The 18222-nt window shown below is 37.3% G+C and overlaps 1 pseudogene; it reads left to right on the top strand.

The window, feature by feature from the left end:
- Positions 1 to 4364: 4364 nt before the first annotated feature.
- The window catches only part of LOC114044292, a 41124-nt pseudogene continuing 27266 nt past the window's right edge, over positions 4365 to 18222 (top strand).

Below are 18222 nucleotides of genomic sequence, written 5' to 3'. Positions count from 1 at the left end.
TCGTCTGGAGAGAGGAGAGTTTCCCATTGGAGAAAATGACCTCAAAGAAAAAGGCTCAAGATCTTATCTAGCTGGTTAAAAGTTAGAGTTATTGGAGGAAGATGACAAGACAAGGTACCATCTGACAAGGCTATTCAACAGCCCCTCAGATAGCAGTGCTCTAAGCCAGGCCCTAGTAGTTATTATTGTATGACTGGTAATCTGGTGAGAATGAGGGATAACCAAGAGATGAACTGTGGCCTTCCCAATTGTCCTTGTGATGTCAAAAAAAAAAGTCAAGAGGACTGGCAGTATGTTGGGTGGATGATCTGCAGTGAATTTACAGAACACAGACGAGCCATACAGGAGTCACAGACATGGACAGGTTATAAAACTGTATTGTTGGGGCAGCTAGATGGCACAGTGGATAGAGCACCGGCCCTGGACACAGGAGGACCTGAGTTCAAATCTGGCCTCCTACACATAACACTCACGAGCTGTGTGACTACTTAACCTCAACTGCCTCACACAAAAAAAAAGTATTGTTGAAGAAAATATCCACTTTGATGAACTCACAAATATATTTGAATGTATTAGAAACCAGTAGAAAGGAAAAATTCTGAGTAGATTTGTGTTTCCATATATGATGATAAACACATTTAGAAAGTTAGCACTGGCATTTGTTTACAGGGCTCATTTAGGAAAGAATGGGGTTTTTTTTGTTTTTAAAGTCAAATAAGTGGCAGTAATTATACAAAAAAAAGAAATCAATATGTTCTCTTTTAATATTTAATTTTCGTTGAAGCTAATATCTGTCAGGATAGACAATTCAAAGACTATGTTGGAGTCTATTTATATGAGGAGATATAGAAGTGAAGGTAAATAAAGAAGATGAAAAGAAAGCAGAGATGTGGAGACCTTAGTGTATTTGTTATCAGACAAATGGATCAAAGAGTCAAAGAATATATGTCAAGCTAACTCATGTTGACCACTATGAAAGCAAATTTGCGAAATTATTTTAATAATATTCTTTCCACTGCTTCAGGAAGTAAAGAATTAAAAAAAAAATTCAAAACTTGTAGGCTATTTTTTTGCAAGTTGGCTGTCCTTCCCCACAAAGAAGTTATAATCTAGTTTAAAATGTCTTCCAAAAGTGCTGCTTTTACTATTCCACTTATAGCTCCCTTTTTGGGACCACATACCTGTCCTGTACTTGTAGGATGGGTCTTCATAGGGATTAGTACTGCTTCATATTCATATTCTCAGAATTTCTCTTTATTTCTCTGCTCTATCTCTCTGTCTCCTTCCATGTCTCTCTACATCTCTCTTTTCTCTATGCATGTAAGTTTAATTGGGTCTCCAGTAAAGGTCTTCACATGTAAATCTATTTGGTCATATACAAGGTTAGTCTCCCAGTTGGGGTAGTTGCTTGTTTGTAATGAAAACTGGGGACAGGTATTCCACATGGAATAAATATAGCCCACTTCAATTTCCCCTTGGCAGAGTTCTCAAGGTAGATAAAAAATGCTATATGTCAAGATTGCCCAGCCTATTCTCACTTAAAAATTTGTTTAGGGGGCAGCTAGATGGTGCAGTAGATAGAGCACTGCCCTGGATTCAGGAGGACCTGAGTTCAAAACTGGCCTCAGACACATAACACTTACTAGCTGTGTGACCCTGGGCAAGTCACTTAACCCCATTGCCTAACCAAAAACAACAACAATAACAAAAAAAAATGAATTTCAGGGCAGGTAGGTGGTGCAGTGGATAGAGCACCATCCCTGAAGTCAGGAGGACCTGAGTTCAAATCTGGCCTCAGACACATAACACTTACTAGCTGTGTGACCCTGAGCAAGTCACTTAACCCCATTGCCTAGCAAAAAAAAAAAAAAAGCAAAAAAATTTGTTTAGAGATGGTTAGGTATCTTCGGTAATGATCATATGAAAACAGAGAGAAAAAATCCAAAGAGGGCCCAAAGTTATGATACAGACAGGGGTAAAAAAAAAAGCTTAACTCATACATAGAGTATTAGAATGACTGTTCTCCCTTCATAGAAATTTGGGGATTCTTTCACCATAATTCTCTGTTAGGATATAAAGAAATTCTTTAACAAGATACAGTTGGTACTTCTCTTCACCACAGAAGTTATGTTACAGTCTCTGAAGCTGCTGCCCACTTCAGGTCACTTTCTTTCCTTATCTGTATGAAGCTACTGCCACTAACTATAGTTATCAATAAGTCAGTAAATAAATAAGTTTTTTCTTAAGCACCTACTATGTGTCAGATACTATGCTAAGCACAGAAAATACAAGAGAAGCAAAAGATAGTCCCTGCCCTTAAGGAACTCATAATCCAATGGGGGAGACAAGCTGCAAATAAATTTGAACAAGCAAGCTTCATAAAGGGTTAATAGGAAATAATTAAAAGATGTTAGAATTAAGGGAGATTGGGAAAGTCTTCTGTAGAAGATGGAATTTTAGTTTTGACTTGAAAGAAGCCAGGGCAATCAGAAGGCAGAGAGGAGAGAAGGCATTACGAGCACGGTGGACAGGTGGATTGAGAAAATGCCTGGAATTGAAAGATGAAGTTTCACATAGGAGCAGCAAAGAGGCCAGTGTCAATGAATGGGCGTTAACTACTGTAAGCACTTCCATCCACCTCTGATGAAAGTTCTCATCGGAACTCTGGATCTCCTAAATTCACAAGGTCCATTAGACATTACTGCCTTGGAATGCCCATTTACTTATCATCAGGAAAGAATAAACACAAAGAGAGAGAAGCATGCAGGTGCTCAAACCCGTAATGGAGAGAAGGGTGGCAAGAGTTTCAACCTCTCTCTCACCAACTCTCAAGACTAGGTTGACATAATCCTAATTCCTTGATACTTCAAGGGAAAAGCTTCAATAAGGGCTTGGCAACCCCTCAATCAATCAATCAACATTTATTAAGTGTCTACTATATGCCAGACACTGTGCTAAGCACTGGGGATACAAAAAAGGGGAAAAGACAAACCTTGCCCTCAAAAAAATTACAATCTAATGACTGTAACAATATACAAACAAATCCATATAAAGCTGGCTATATACAGGATAAATAGGAAATAATTAATAGTGGGAATGCATTAAGAGGGGTTGGGGAAAGTTTCCTGCAGAATGAGGGATTTTAATTGGGACTTAAAGGAAACCAGAAAGGTCAGTAGTTAGAGTACAGGAGGGAGACCATGCCAGTCATGGGGGACAGCCAGAAAGAATGCTCGGGGCTGAAAGATGGAGAGTCTTGTTAGTGGAACAGCCAGGAGGCCAGTGTCACTGGATCGAAGAGTATATGTCAAGGGAAAAGGTGTAAGTCATCAGTTCTTCGAAGTCCAAGTCAATTAAAAGATTGTCTTTTATCATAGAATAAACCCCTGAGTCATCCAAGGGGTCTCTTAGAATGAAATTAATCCGAGAATTTATCTGTGCATACTTCAAGGACAGGTCCTTATAGGGCAATCTAACCATGGCAAATACTAAATGCAGTAGATGTAGGAGACAAATTTAGGTAAGCAGGAGGCTAGAGATGCAGAAGACCTCTAGTTTTTGTTTGATAATGTATCTCATTTTAAGACAGAATTCCAGATGGTTTAAATCTCACTATTTTGTATTTTTAAAACTACTGATTCTATTTCTTTCATTTTTTTCTCTTTGAGCTTATTTTAATTGATCATAAGTTTTAGTAAATATAAAAGTAAAATTCATTGTTGTCACATGGTGATTTCTCTTGTTTTATTATTAACAGTATTTGCTATGAGAGGCAGCATGGCATATTTGAAAGACTGCTATATTAAAATTCAGGTAGAACTGATTACAAGTTCAGTCTCTTGGCATACTTCCAAATTCCCATCAGATAATCATCTTTAGCATTTGGGAATGTAAAATCATGATTTGAGGGAACTCCCCAAATCATGTTATTCTCTATTTCCTATAACATTTCATTTCTGATTTTAAATCATATTGAGTGACTGTAATAATAAATAGTGAAACATTGTTTTCTATAACAGGGTAATACTAAGAAAGTTTTAGAGGTTTTCTTTATCTATCTATCTATCTATATATCTATCTATCTATATATATATAATGATAAGTGCGTGATTATTTGTATTATTTTAAATCAACATATTGTGGCAATGATTTAAAACATCTGTCAATGAGCTAACTGATTTTCTTTGTTCTGCTTAAAAATTACATCCAGCCCCTGGCTGTGGTGGAGTCAGAGAGAACAAGAGAGGAAAAGGGGAGGTCAAGATCTGGGCCTGGTGGTTAAAGTCAGATGTTGGGGGCCCAAGTTGCAACACCCTTAGTAGCATCAGGAGCCAAAGGGATAAGGATGAGTTTAGAGGAGATTGATGGGGGCAGAAATCAAAACTCTCTCCCTGGACAATGCATCAACACTTTTAGATGTTTTCCTAAAAAGGGGGCATGGGTATGGATTGGCAACCTGGACCACAAGATCACAGAGTACTACCTCCTCAAACATGTACAGAAATTTGGAAAAGTAAAGAGTGGCTTGCTATAGTGGATTGAGCTGAGGCCCTGGAGTCAGGAGGACCTGAGTTCAAACCTGGCCTCAGACACTTGACACTTACTAGTTGTGTGACCCTGGGCAAGTCACTTAACCCCAAATGCCTCACACACACAAAAAATTGGAAAAGTAAAGCAATTTGTCTTTCCATTCCATGAAACTAGTGCTTCAGAAGGACAGCCTTGGGAGTACTACTTTTGTCAACTTTGAAACCAAAAAGGAAGCAGATCAAGTGATCCAGTGTCTCAATGGCAAGCTGGCTCTGTCTAAGCTGGTGGTATGGTGGGCACATGCCCTCGTTGAGAGATATGATCATAACAAGAATGACAAAATCGTTCCAATCAGTCTTGAGTCATCATCCAGTCTGAATCCATTCAGTCCAACTTAGGTGTCAGTACAAAGATAAAAGCAATTGAAACCAAGATGAAAAATGATGGCCTGAAACCCTGATGCTGAATACTCAGCAGCCACTCTCTATTCTTACTTTAAACCACCAGATTAAAAAAGGACAAGTCCTTACTCCAGTAAGGTGTTACTTAATCATCACCTAAAATCCTCTAACCTGACTCCAGTTAGGTCTCAAAGGTGATGGTTGGGAAAAGTTGTAGCAGCAAAAAAAAAATTGCTTTATACACCTAAAATCCTCTGCCTTTGTACATTGTAGATTTAAATGGTACTATCCAAGAGCACAATCACATTAGAGTTTTGTAACATGGCATTTTAAACTTTTCTTATGGTGATTCCTGGCCTGAAATTTGTATAGGATTGAACACTATCCAAAACAAATTGGATTGTATCCAGAGCTCTGACTTTACACAAGGATATTGTAGGTAACTGGGTTTCTGCATTTTGTGAGTCCAAAAATGCTATTTAGTGTACCAAAGAGAATTGACTATTTTAAAGGAGAAAAGGAAATTTATCTAAGTATTCATTTTCAAAAGAAGTGGGGGTGAAGTGGGGTGGGGAAAATGTGTATTTTCTTTTGCCTAAATGATTTCAATACTTAAGGATAGTGGCAGGGGCAGGTGGTAAAAGGTGACCAGGGACCATTTTTGCGGTTCTATTTTTTAATATGCTCATAAGTGTCTCTAGAGTTTTACAGAATGGAAATGTCTCTGACAAGGAATGAAAAAAAAAGTTCCTTGCGGGAAGAAAGCAGGTCCTTAATCTGCTTAAGCATTCTTTTTCTCATGTTTTAAATTCCAGATAGGAAGGTATGATGTATGTCTGAAAACTATTAAAAAGGAGATAAATCTATGGAGGCCATTGATGCTTTTTCACCAAGACAACAATTCAGTCATGAAAACCTTTTGTCATGCTAGGTTTGCATCTTTTTAAAAATATTATTCCACAAGATAAACTAGTGAACCTGTAAACTTGTTAATGTGAAAGATATAGAAATTATAAGAATGCCAGGGGAGTTTCATAAGAATGCCTTCTGCAGAACTAGGTTTTTGCCACGTGTATGAGCAGTAAAATGAAATCTCTCTTTTAGCAAACATGAAGGCCAGATAGCCCTTGTCAAACACCTTCTCTCCTAATATGTCTCTCTTACCCGATTCAGTAGCAGAGATTGAGATGTGTTGGGGGAAGGGTGGGTTGGGGTAGGGAAGGCTGGGATAGGTAAAGTGAATGAAGTAGGAAGACATAGTCTATATAATAGATATTTCAGTCATTGGCCTAGTAATTCAGGGATTTGGTTTTAAAATCTCACCCAAGATGCTTAATGGCATTTGGGTCATGGGAAAATCACCAATTTTTTTCATTTATAAAATAAGTGGAGAATGTTTGTTTCACCAACCTCACAAGCTTGATGTAAGCAAATCAATTTGGAGAATTTAAAGTACTCTATACACACGAGTTTTATAATAATTTAAAGGCTCAGTACAAATTAGCCATCACTTACTACTTATCACCTCAAAGAACAAACATAAAGCCCTCTTTGCCAGTTCAAATCTTTTCATAACCTGTCCCTTTCCTATCATTTCAACCTTCTTAAATTTTATTCCCTATCTCATACTCTATAATCCAGCAACTCTGGTCTACTTCACAAAGGTCCCTCCCAAATATATAGACTGTTGCCCATGCCTGGAATTCACTGTCCATTTACTTCTACTTCCTAGGTTCCCTATTTATTTATTTGTTTTTTCCAAGACTCAGCTCAAAGACCACTTTCCACAGATGTTTTCTGACACACTCCCTTTCCAATTAGGCATAAATTTTCTATTTAACTAGTTATTTACATGTTAAGGGAAGAAATGTGTGTGTATGCATGTTTGTTTTTCCTTTCTTCATATCTCCAGTTGTTAACATAGTATCCTATACTAAATGTTTAATAAATGTGCATTGACTGGCTAATTGACTAACAGAATCTGGGTTTCCTTTTCAGACTGGAATTTGATGTTTCCATACCCACCATTTAAAACTTTGACTCCTCAAAGAGAATGTCAAGTTTCTGACAAAAGATCTTACCATTAATCAATTAATCGATTACTATGTGTCTACTATTTGCCTGGAACTGTACTACTCCTGGTGATAAAAAGACAGAAAGGAAGTATCCCATGTCCTCAAGGAGTTTACATTTTTTTTTACTCTTGAACTTGTTTTCAGTTTTTCAAACAACAAAATAAACTTCCTTCCCAACATGTGAAATCTCCCTTCAGACATTTTCTAAAATGTAGTTCCCAGCTTCTGGATGATCAAAGGGCTTGAAATCAAACATGGGCCTTTGATGTTGCTACAATCTATGAAGACAGAAGGGAAACCCCTACTTGATGAGCTCTAGGTCCCAAGAATGAAGGAATAAGTTCTTCAGGAAACCTGATTCATCTTAGAAAAATATTGCACACCTGTCATTCTCTTTGCACTCAGATACTCTATGAACTGGGAAAGTTGGCACCTTTTGGGATAAGCTAATCCCCCCAGAAAACCACTCCTGTCTACTTTCACTGTGTTTTAATAGCTTAATCTATACTCAGAGAAGGTTGTGAGCTTTATAAAACATCAAAAGCAGACATTGGAAATTTCTCTTTATGAAAATGAATCAAAGATTCATTAACTGAATAAAGAGTAATTGGATTTGAATGGCCTCCTAGTGTTTGACTCATTTAAGAAATTGCTCCATGGCTCAAAGGTATACCTTGGGTGGGATAGTACCAGCACCCCCAGAAACTTTCCCAATTCTCATGATAAAATCCCTTGGTAAGATATCTCCTCATTGTTAATGAATTTGTATTCTCTGACCCTACAATGGAAAGAAAAAAGGAGGATGATAAATGGCATTGTTTTCAAAGTTTATTTTCCACCAAACGTTACACCATATTCATCAGACAAAGAGACTGAAGTTCTATTTACTTCCATGAAAGATATTGAGAAGTTGCGCAAAAAGGGAACACTAAAGGAAGGAGAAAAATATATGAGCTCATCAAGTCATGCCCTGGACAAAAGAAAATGGAGTCAGCAACCTCATTTTCAGCAGGGATGATGAGCTCTGCTACCACATAGATCAATAACATTAGCTGCAGTGGCCATCAAATGAAGAAATGCAAAAACTGAGGGGGTAACAGAGAAGAACATCAGGAATACCAATCCCTCAGAGCAATGTGCTCCTGGTAAATGAAGGAACCAGCTTTCAAGATGGTTTGAAGCAGGAACCAGTGCATTCAAAAGTGGAATCCCCCAGGCAAAAGAAAACTCAGATTTGGACTGTGCACACCATCTCCCTCTGAACAGGAACTTGGCAATGATCTATGGTCTAACGCAGCAAACTAATTGGCTCTAAGTGGAGGAAACCATTTCTACCTTGAGTGCTAAATGTTTCCCTTTTTATACTTTCATCTTTTGAACTCTGCCAATGTGGATGTAAGCTCCCTCTGCCTACATCCATTCATTAGAACATGCATTTCCTGGGCAGTGTTTCTGATCTCCGAAACGCTCAATGTGTTAATGGATTTCCTTTCTATTTGTGTGCTTGGCATCATTGGGTATTCCACAGTGGGCTTGATTAATAGAAAAATCAGGGACTAGAGGACATTGTGCCCTTCATTGAACAAAGGAGAACAGATTATGATCTGCTCACTCAGTTGAGATCACGAAGCCTATATATAGGAGACTTATAGTTGGCTTCTGATAGAGTAATCCCCTATTAAAAACCAACATGGCCTTTTTCTTTTTTTTTCTTTTTTACTGCTCCAAATTCACTTGAATCACAAACTCCATAGGAGGAGAACATGAACTCCTCTCTACTTAAAACCTGCTGATGACTGAGATCCGCAACACCTAAATAAAACCGGCAATTCAGGCTTCACAGAGATGATCACTCACCAGTTAATCTCTGATCCACAAGCTCTGTGAAATAAAACTCTTTTCAGTAGTTATCTCCTATCTTCTAAGTTCTTTTGAACAAAGATAAGGAAAACCCCTAAAGACAATCGAATTGAGCTGAATTAACCATGGGAGCAGACATTTCAGATATAAGCAAAATTACTAACATGCATAATCTCTTGCTCGAATAATGATATAATAATTAATATATTTAAAAAGCTTTTGATTAATAAAAATACCAAAAGAGTAAGTAATAGTAAATGGCTCACTGAGCCTTTGGCACATTTGATAGAATCCTTTCTTTGTTTATGTGTGAACCATGGCTTTATGAGTTCTCGCCTGCATACACCAGTCTCCTTTTCTTTCTCTTTCTAATAGACTCAACCAATGACTTGCAGGGGAATTATCAAAAAAGACCTGGTTAAACAAAGAAATTGTGCTGACCAAAAATGAAAATACTTTGTAATTTATGAAAGTATTCAGATGACAAATGTTTAATTTGCTCTTAAACAATTATGAGAACAAAACTTCTGGAATTTTGGAGCATCTCTGCTTCTTCCAGGGACATTTATGTAAATAACTCTGAAGTCCATCATTCCTGCTCCAGCCTCCCACCTGCAGTCCTGTCCTGAATTTATGAATGCCTATCAGACATCACCACCAGATTACTTACCTAGAGTTCCATACATCCTATCATCTGTCAAACCTTAGCAATTGTTATCTCCACCACACTTCTAGCATCTGTCCCCTTCTCTCCACTAACAAGACCACCTCCCTTGATAAGGTTTTTATCTTGTTTTACCAGGCTCTCCCTTCCTCAAGTATCTTTCTTCTCAAGCTGATCCCCCACGGAGATAAAGTTTGGGATAAGTTCAGGAATTGAAGCTTTGATTTCATTGGTATAGTGTCAGGCTAATTGAATTAACCCTCTTTATCAATGGAGCTCAGTATCTTCTCTGAAATTTACAGTCTTAGAGAGTTGCCTAGAATACTGAGAGATTAAGTGATTTGCCCAAAGTAAACAAAGCCAGTACAAGTTGGGGAAGGACCCTGGGTCTTCTTGATTTGGAGACCATCTCTCTCTAACCATTATGCCATGTAGCCTTAGTCATGTAACTTTCAAAATTATATTCTTCAAACATAGGTCTGACCTTCTATCCTCTTCTTCAAAAAGCTTTGGAGGTTCCCTGTGACCAAATGAAGTACTAGTGGATTAGATGCTAGTGGATTAGATGGCCTAGTAAGGTCTTTCCTAGCTCTAAATCTGTGATCCTTTCATCCCCTGTTTGGAATTTAAAGCCTTCATAATCTTACTCCACCTTATTACACTTTACTCCCCTGTATGCACTGTTTTCCAAACTTAACTGTTTGCTGTTCCTCACATATGACATATTTTCTATTCTCTACTTTTTCACAAACTGTACCTCATGTTTGAAATACGCTCTGACTCCCTTTTCTCCTATGCCTTTTAAGGTTCCTGGCTCCCTGCAAAATTTTGTTCGATTGCCAACTCTCACAGAAGACCTTTTCTGACATTTCCCAAGGTGATACTGTCCCTTTTCATAAAATTATTTTATATTTACTTTGCAATCATAGTCTATCATTACTCAAAAGTATATTACTTCTCCCCAATAAATTCTTAGCTCCTTGAGGGCTGACACTGTTTCATTCTTCTCTTCATATCTCCAGTGTCTAACACATTTCTTGTCATTTAATAGGCACTTAATATATATTGATTGACATAAAAAATTAAACTTAAGTTTCTCCTTCTAATAAGTGCCCTCCCTCCAAATGTGGAGGTTCCACCATGCTGATTGTCACCCAGTTGCAAAAGCTTAGGATTTTCTGGTTCTCTTTTATCCCTTGGCAGCAGTCCTGACCATCCTGCCTCCCCATCTTTTTGTCATTGTCCTTTTGTCTTTTAATAACATCACCAACCTCCTAGTTCTTAGGCCGTCATCATTTCTCACCTGGACTGCTTTAATAGTCTACTAATTGGTCTCCCTAATGCCAGGTTCTCCCCTCTATAATAATGCATCATTCTGCAGTCACGATAACCTTCCGGATGAGAGGATCTGATGATGTTGCATTATTGTTCAGCAGCCTTCAATATTTTTCTAATACCTATAGGATTAAATCAAGACATCCCCACCCCCCAACACATACACATATACTCTCTCTCTCTCTCTCACTCACTCTCTCTCTCTCATACACACAGACACACACAGAGACATACACACACACGCTTCACATTGAAAGTCCTTAATCATTTAACTCAAAACAAATATTCCAAACTTATTCCCTTCCATTCGTGAATTCTAGAATCTATGTCTGGTTCTTTCTACCTATAGGACCACGGGCAAATCGTTTCACCAAACTTGGCCTCAGTTTTCCCATTTAAAATGAATGAAATGGAATAAATGGCATTAGAGTTCCTTACCAGTTCAAAAAGTACTATCCTATGATAAAACAGACTTTTCATTGTGTTCTGATCCCACATCCCCCTCTTCCAACTCCATGAATTCTTAAAGTATATCATGTGCATTTCCCTTCACACTCCTACCTATTAAAATCCTGTCTTCTTCTAAAACAGCTGAGAGGCCACTTCCCAGTTCTTTCCCAGGTTTCTAATCCATAAAGCAGATGAGGGTAATTCTTCCTTCTCCAATTATCTTAACAACTTTTTCTGGACCATCCTTTTATTTTTCACATTTTTTATCATGTTTTACTTTTCAAAGTATTTTATCAGCTCCATCAAAGAACAGCCTGGGTCATTTTTCATCAGTACTTCAGCATATAGTGTGACATGCTACACATAGTAGGTGTTAAATGTTGTTGAATTTAAATAAGGATGCAAATCAAATTGTAGTAGGGATATCAACTGAATGGTGATATCTTGAGCAATTTACACTCTCGCCACTATACTCTTTTTATATTCCAAGCAAATCAATTTAACACATAGGTACATGGTTCCAAGTTTGGATAGTTTCCTAGTAACTTGGGGATGCTCGATTCACTTTGAACTAATTGTGTCTGTGGGCTTACCATTGTATATTTGAAAATTAAAACAATTGTGAACATTAAAGGAAAGGAATCATAAGCTACAGTTTTAAGAATATAGACACTAAAAGTTTCATGAATCTTAAGGTTTATTTTATATAATGGCCACCATTGACAGTCTGGTGAAGTATATGAACCTCTTCTTAGAATTCTGTTTTTACATAATTGAAGTAACAGCTAAATTCAACTAAGAGGTCAGTGAAATTAATAATGTAAGTTTTCCCCCATCTAAGTTCATGAACTCCTCTAAATCCACCCACAGACCCCCCTCACATATTTTCAGACCCAAAGTTAAAAATTTCTGGCCTTGGGGTAGCCATTTGCCTAGTGGACTCATAGATTTTATTTGAGGGAAAGATAGCCCTGGAGGGGTTGCTAAAAAATACTAGCCTGATGCAAGTTTAAATGTATGTTAAAAAATTAACTCCTTATTGTATGACTATACCACAGAAATGACTTACCAATATAAATTTCATTGAACTGAAAAATTCAAAAATAAGTCACTCCATATATAAGCCAGGGCATTGGCTATTGAACTAACACAAGTTAAAGAAACCAAGTTATTTAGGTGGAAGTCATCCTCCACATCTGGATTTTAGAGATCTATATAGAGTTTAATACATTGTTCAAAGCAGACATTCAATAAATAAACTTGTCTTTGAACTGAACATTTCGACACCATAATATTCTAGGTTAGAGGTGTCAAACTCATATAGCATGTCTGCATACTGCCAGCAACATTCCCTAGTGTGACCAAACTAGATTAAAATGTATTTGGGGAATGTTTAGCAAAATAAATAAATACACAATGCAAAATAGTTGCTATTAATTTGTGGTTTCCTAAGTCAATATGAGTCCACGTAAACCCATTTCTATTTGAGTTTGGCACTACTGATCTTGTAAATTGAATATTTTGGATAACTGATGTATAGATTAATACCTTGCAAAAAGAGTTAGGCTATAGTAATACCCCTCCCCTTATCTGACAATAAGAATACAATAATTTCAACCATATGGAATATAGCTGTAAACCTAGATGTTTAAAAAATGCAGAAAATAGCTCTCATAAAGTCTATGCAATTAATCTTTCTCTTTAAAGCAGAATTTGACAGTTATCATTCTGCTCTAGTTCATTCGTCTTATAGAAATAAATATTGACACAGTTGCAAGTTACCGTGGACATCTAATCTAAGAATTCCACAACTTTCTGAATAAAATGCAATATATTTACAGAATACTCTGTATGAGGAACAGCTGGAGGTAATATGGGCACTTCCTCTAGAAAAGGGAAGGCACAAACGAGCCCTGACAACAGTTTTCAACTACCCAAGGGGCCTCAGATAAAAGAAGAGATAGACTTATTTGTGGCAGCTGTAGGAGACAACCAGAATAAGCAAGTGATAGTTACAGGCAAGTAAATTGGGGATGAAATTGAGAAACAGTTTACAACAATTGGTAGGAAATTAGTTGGAATACAAACAAGTTAACAAGTATTTATTAAGTGCCTCTTATGTACCAGGAACTGGGCCAACACTGGGAGTACTAAGAAAGGCATAAACAAACAAACAAAATAACAAGAAACAAATCCAGTCTCTATTCTCAAGGAGCTCACAGTCTGATGGGGAACACAACATATAATCAACTATATCTATATTTATATCAAATCTGTATCTATATCTATTAAACAAGTTGACCTAGGTCACAGACATCATTCTAAGTTACAGCATTGGGCTGGATGGCAATGTACCTGTCAAAGCTGTCCCTGGGGATGTTGGGGGGGGCGGGGTCAAGATGGCAGAGTAAAAGCAGACTTGCTTGAGTTCTCCCCCAAACCCTTCCAAATACCTATAAAAATGTCTCTAAATAAATTCTAAAGCAGCAGAACCCACAAAACGACAAAGTGAAACAAATTTACAGCCCAAGACAACCTGGATGGTTGATGGGAAAGATCTGTTGTGCCTGGTTGGGAGAGGAGTGCAGTTTGGTGTGGGCATGTAGGCAAGGCAGGCCTCCGCAAACCTGGAGCAGGTCTCAAAGGACTGAATCACAGGCAGCTATGGCGGTTTCCAGACTTCTAAACCCATGAATGCCAAAGACAATTTAGAAGGTCAGTGGGAGAAGTCTATGACTGTGGTGAGAGAGAGAAACACAGTCCCAGCCCCAGGGCAGTGGCTGCTTCTAGAGCTTCTGGCCCACAGACTGAGGGGGAATCAAGTGGCTGATCAGAGGAGCACTGCAGGGATCTCTCTGCTGGTGTAGGATTCTCTTGCTTTGCTCATGCTTCTTTCTGGGTCACAATTCAGGGTAGCAGTCCTGGGGTGAGGAAAAGTGCTGGCGTGGTAGAGCTTGTAGTGGTGGTGGAGAGGAAATCCTCCTCACAGTTCCAAGGCAGAAAAGAGTGCTTGTGGTCACTCAGAAACCAGAGCACAGGCCAGGAAAGGAGTAAACACCTCGCGCCTTATCATGCCACCTTGGAAGAACTGAAAATTTATAGGTCCCTAGAAGTATCTCTGAACACAGCTGCACAAAACCCCCAAAGCTTGGGACAGTACATTCTGTACACTGGAAGCAGACCCCTACCTTAACAAAGAGTTTAAAACTCAAGTAATTGGCTGGGCAAATGAGCAAACAGCACAAAAAAAAGTCAGACCATAGAATCTTACTTTGGTGAGAAAGAAGAACAAAGTATACAACCAGAAAAAGACAACAAAGTCAAAGCTCCCATATCCAAAGCCTCCAAGAAAATTATGAATAAATCCCAGGCCATGGAAGAGATCAAAAAGAATTTTGAGGAGCACATAAGAGAAGTAGAGGAAAAACTGGGAAAAGAAATGAGAGTGATGCAAGAAAATCATGAAAAATGAGTCAACAGCTTGCTAAAGGAGACCCAACAAAATACTGAAGAAAAGAACACCTTAAACAATAGCCTAACTCAAATGGCAAAAAAAAGGTCCAAAAAGCAATGAGGAGAAGAATGCCCTAAAAAGCAAAATTGGCCAAATGAAAAGGAAATCCAAAAGCTTACTGAAGAAAATACTTCCTTAAAAATTAGAATGGAACAATTAAAAGTTAGAGACAATCTGAGAAATCAAGACACTGTAAAACAAATCCAAAAGAATGAAAAAATAGAAAACTATGTTAAATATATCACTGGAAAAACAACTGACCTGGAAAATAGATCCAGGAGAGAGAATTTAAAAATTATTGGACTATCTGAAAGCCATGATCAAAAAAAGAACCTAGACATCATCTTTCAAGAAATTATCAATGAAAACTGCCCTGATATTCTAGAACCAGAGGGCAAAATAGAAATTGAAAGAATTCACCAATCACCTCCTGAAAGAGATCCCAAAAGGAAAACTCCTAGGAATATTGTAGCTAAATTCCAGAGTTCCCAGGTCAAGGAGAAAATATTACAAGCAGCCAGAAAGAAACAATTCAAGTATTGTGGAAACACAATCAGGATAACACAAGATTTAGCAGCTTCTACATTAAGGGACCGCAGGTCATGGAGTATAATATTCCAGAGGACAAAGGATATAGGATTATAACCAAGAATCACCTACCCAGCAAAACTGAATATAATCCTTCAGGAGAAAAAGTGGCCATACAGTGAAATAGGGGACTTTCAAGTATTCTTGATGAAAAGACCAGAGCTGAATAGAAAATTTGACTTTCAAATACAAGACTCAAGTGAAACATGAAGAGGTAAATAGGAAAGAGAAATCATAAGAGACTTATTAAGGTTGAACTCTTTACATTCTTGCATGGAAAGATAATATTTGTAACTCATGAGACCTTTGTCAGTGTTAGGGTAGTTGGAGGGAAAAATTATATGTATGTGTATAGATAGATAGATAGATAGATAGATAGGTAGACAGATAAATAGATAGATAGATGGCACAGAGTGAGTTTAAAATGAAGGGGTGATATCTGGATAATAAAATTGAGAGGTAAGAGAGGATTATACTGGGAGGAGAAAGGGAGAGGTAGAATGGGGTAAATTATCTCACATGAAACAGATAAGAAAAAGCTTTTACAGTGGAGGGGAAACAGGGGAAGGTGACAGAGAATGAGTTAATCTTTTTCTCATTGGATTTGGCTTAAGGAGGGAATAACATACACACTCAAGTGGGTATGGAAATCTATCTAACCCCACAGGAAAATAGAAGTGGAATGGGACAAGAGAGCAGGAGGATGATAGAGGGTAGGGCAGATTAGGGGAGGGAGTAATCAGTAGCAAACACTTCTGAGGAGGGGCAGGGTCCAAAGAGAGAATAGAATAAATGGGGTGGCAGGATAGGTTGAAGGGAAATATATTTAGTTTTTCACAACATGACTACTGAAGGGAGGAGAGATAGAAGGGAGGGCAGATTAGGGGAAGGGGTATACAGAATGCATGCCATCTTGGGAAGGGGGAGGGATGAGATGGGGAGAAAATTTGGAGTCAAAATCTTGTGGAAGTGAATGTTGAAAACTAAAAATAAATAGATTTCAAAAATAATAATAATAATAATAATGCAAAAAAATAGCTGTCCCTGGTCCTCAGAGAATTATAGAATCTTTTGTTAATTTTCAGGTTCATTGTACTGTTCTGAGCCTTCATCTGTTCAAAATAATAACCCAGATTCTTGTGAAGAACTCTGTGGTAGACCAAACAAAAAATAGCTAAAGTTTAGAAGCAACACAAAGCAAAATATTTAAATAAAGCAGGGTAGAAAGGTTAGTGACAGGGAAGAAGAATCAGTTAGACATTTTGGCATACTTTCATTGTACATCTGCAGTGGAATGATTTCCATTTACTCCCTCTAACCAGAAAACTTACCCACCATGCTAGGAAATTTCATAGCCAGTTCTAATTCACAATATTGGCTATAAAACTCAAGTTTCTTACCATGACACTGGACTCATTGTGCCATGGCTTCCTAGTATATTTCTAGACTCCACAGTTTCAAGTTTGTTCAGTTCTCTGTGCTAATAACCAAGAGCACAGTAAGTGTTAAATTATTGCAAAGGAAAGCCAAATGCTGAGCAATGAGGTAAGGATTTGTAGAGAATCTAAGAATTAAGATGAACTTTGAAGAAAGGGAGAATTTATGGAAGTGTATTCCAAGTAGTCAAAGTAGAGAAATGGGTACACACACTCTCTCTCTCTCTCTCTCTCTCTCTCTCTCTCTCTCTATATATATATATATATATATATATATATATATAATAGTGTTAAAAGCAGAAAAATGGTTATACACACATACATAAACATATGATACATGAATATATGAGCAAAAAAGTGTCCCATTCCCCTACTCAACATGTATCTGTATTCAATCAAAGGAGCGAGAAAACAGTAATTAATTGACCAGAATGAGGCCAGTTTTCAGGTAAGACATATAAGTTGTTTGAGATTTATATTTGTAAGAAAACTCTTTGCATCAGTCTTCAGATCTGACTGGGTTTCTGGTCAGCTTAAGCTAGGTTCATAATTATTGGACTTTAAGCAATAGGTAGAGGGAGTTTAGTTTCCCAGTCATGTGGGGCTAGTTTCAAACAATACAATAAACTTTTCTCACAATTGCCATAATTAAATAAATTTTCTCACAAGACAGAAATTGTACTAGTCCCATAATTGAATGGAAAGGGAACTGAGCAAGATCCAGAATTGAGTCACAACATGGAGTCAGCGTGGTTCACTCAATTCCCATAATTCAATCACATTTATATATGAGAAATGATTATTACTAATTATGATGAAGATGATAGTAATAATTTATTATCCTATAGTATTTTAAAGTAATTTCCTCATAAGTACATGGAAAATATGTTAATATCAATATCATTATTCATCTTATACAAATAAATTGATGCTTGTGTAGGTATAATAACTTCACCAGGTTCACACAGTTGAACATAATAAATGCTAGAGGCAGTCCTTATTTTTAAAGCACCTACTGGGAAAAGTAAAAAGCATAAGACATTTTTTGAACCAAAAATCATTCACAATATACCACAATACATTCTAAAATGGTAAAATTTCTAAATTTAAGGGTTTGCAACATTAAATAACAAATAAAGGAGAGTAAAAGAGGTACAACTATGGCTACAGGGAAAATTCTTAAATAAGGTTTGCTATTCATCATAACAAATAATTTCAATTACATGAAAATTTTAAAAAAAACTACTCAAATAAGACAAATTTATCTATAATGAAAAGAAAAGCAGTGGACTACAGAAAAATGATTTCATAGTATGCAGAGAAACTTAATATAAAAACATGCAGCTCTTCATTTGGAGCTCTCCCTCCA

The sequence above is a fragment of the Vombatus ursinus genome, unplaced genomic scaffold (genome assembly GCF_900497805.2).
Source record: "Vombatus ursinus unplaced genomic scaffold, bare-nosed wombat genome assembly UNPS02014773.1, whole genome shotgun sequence".
Lineage (NCBI taxonomy): Eukaryota > Metazoa > Chordata > Mammalia > Diprotodontia > Vombatidae > Vombatus > Vombatus ursinus.
The sequence above is the reverse complement of the archived record's forward strand: the minus strand, read 5'-3'. Positions and strand labels throughout refer to the sequence as shown.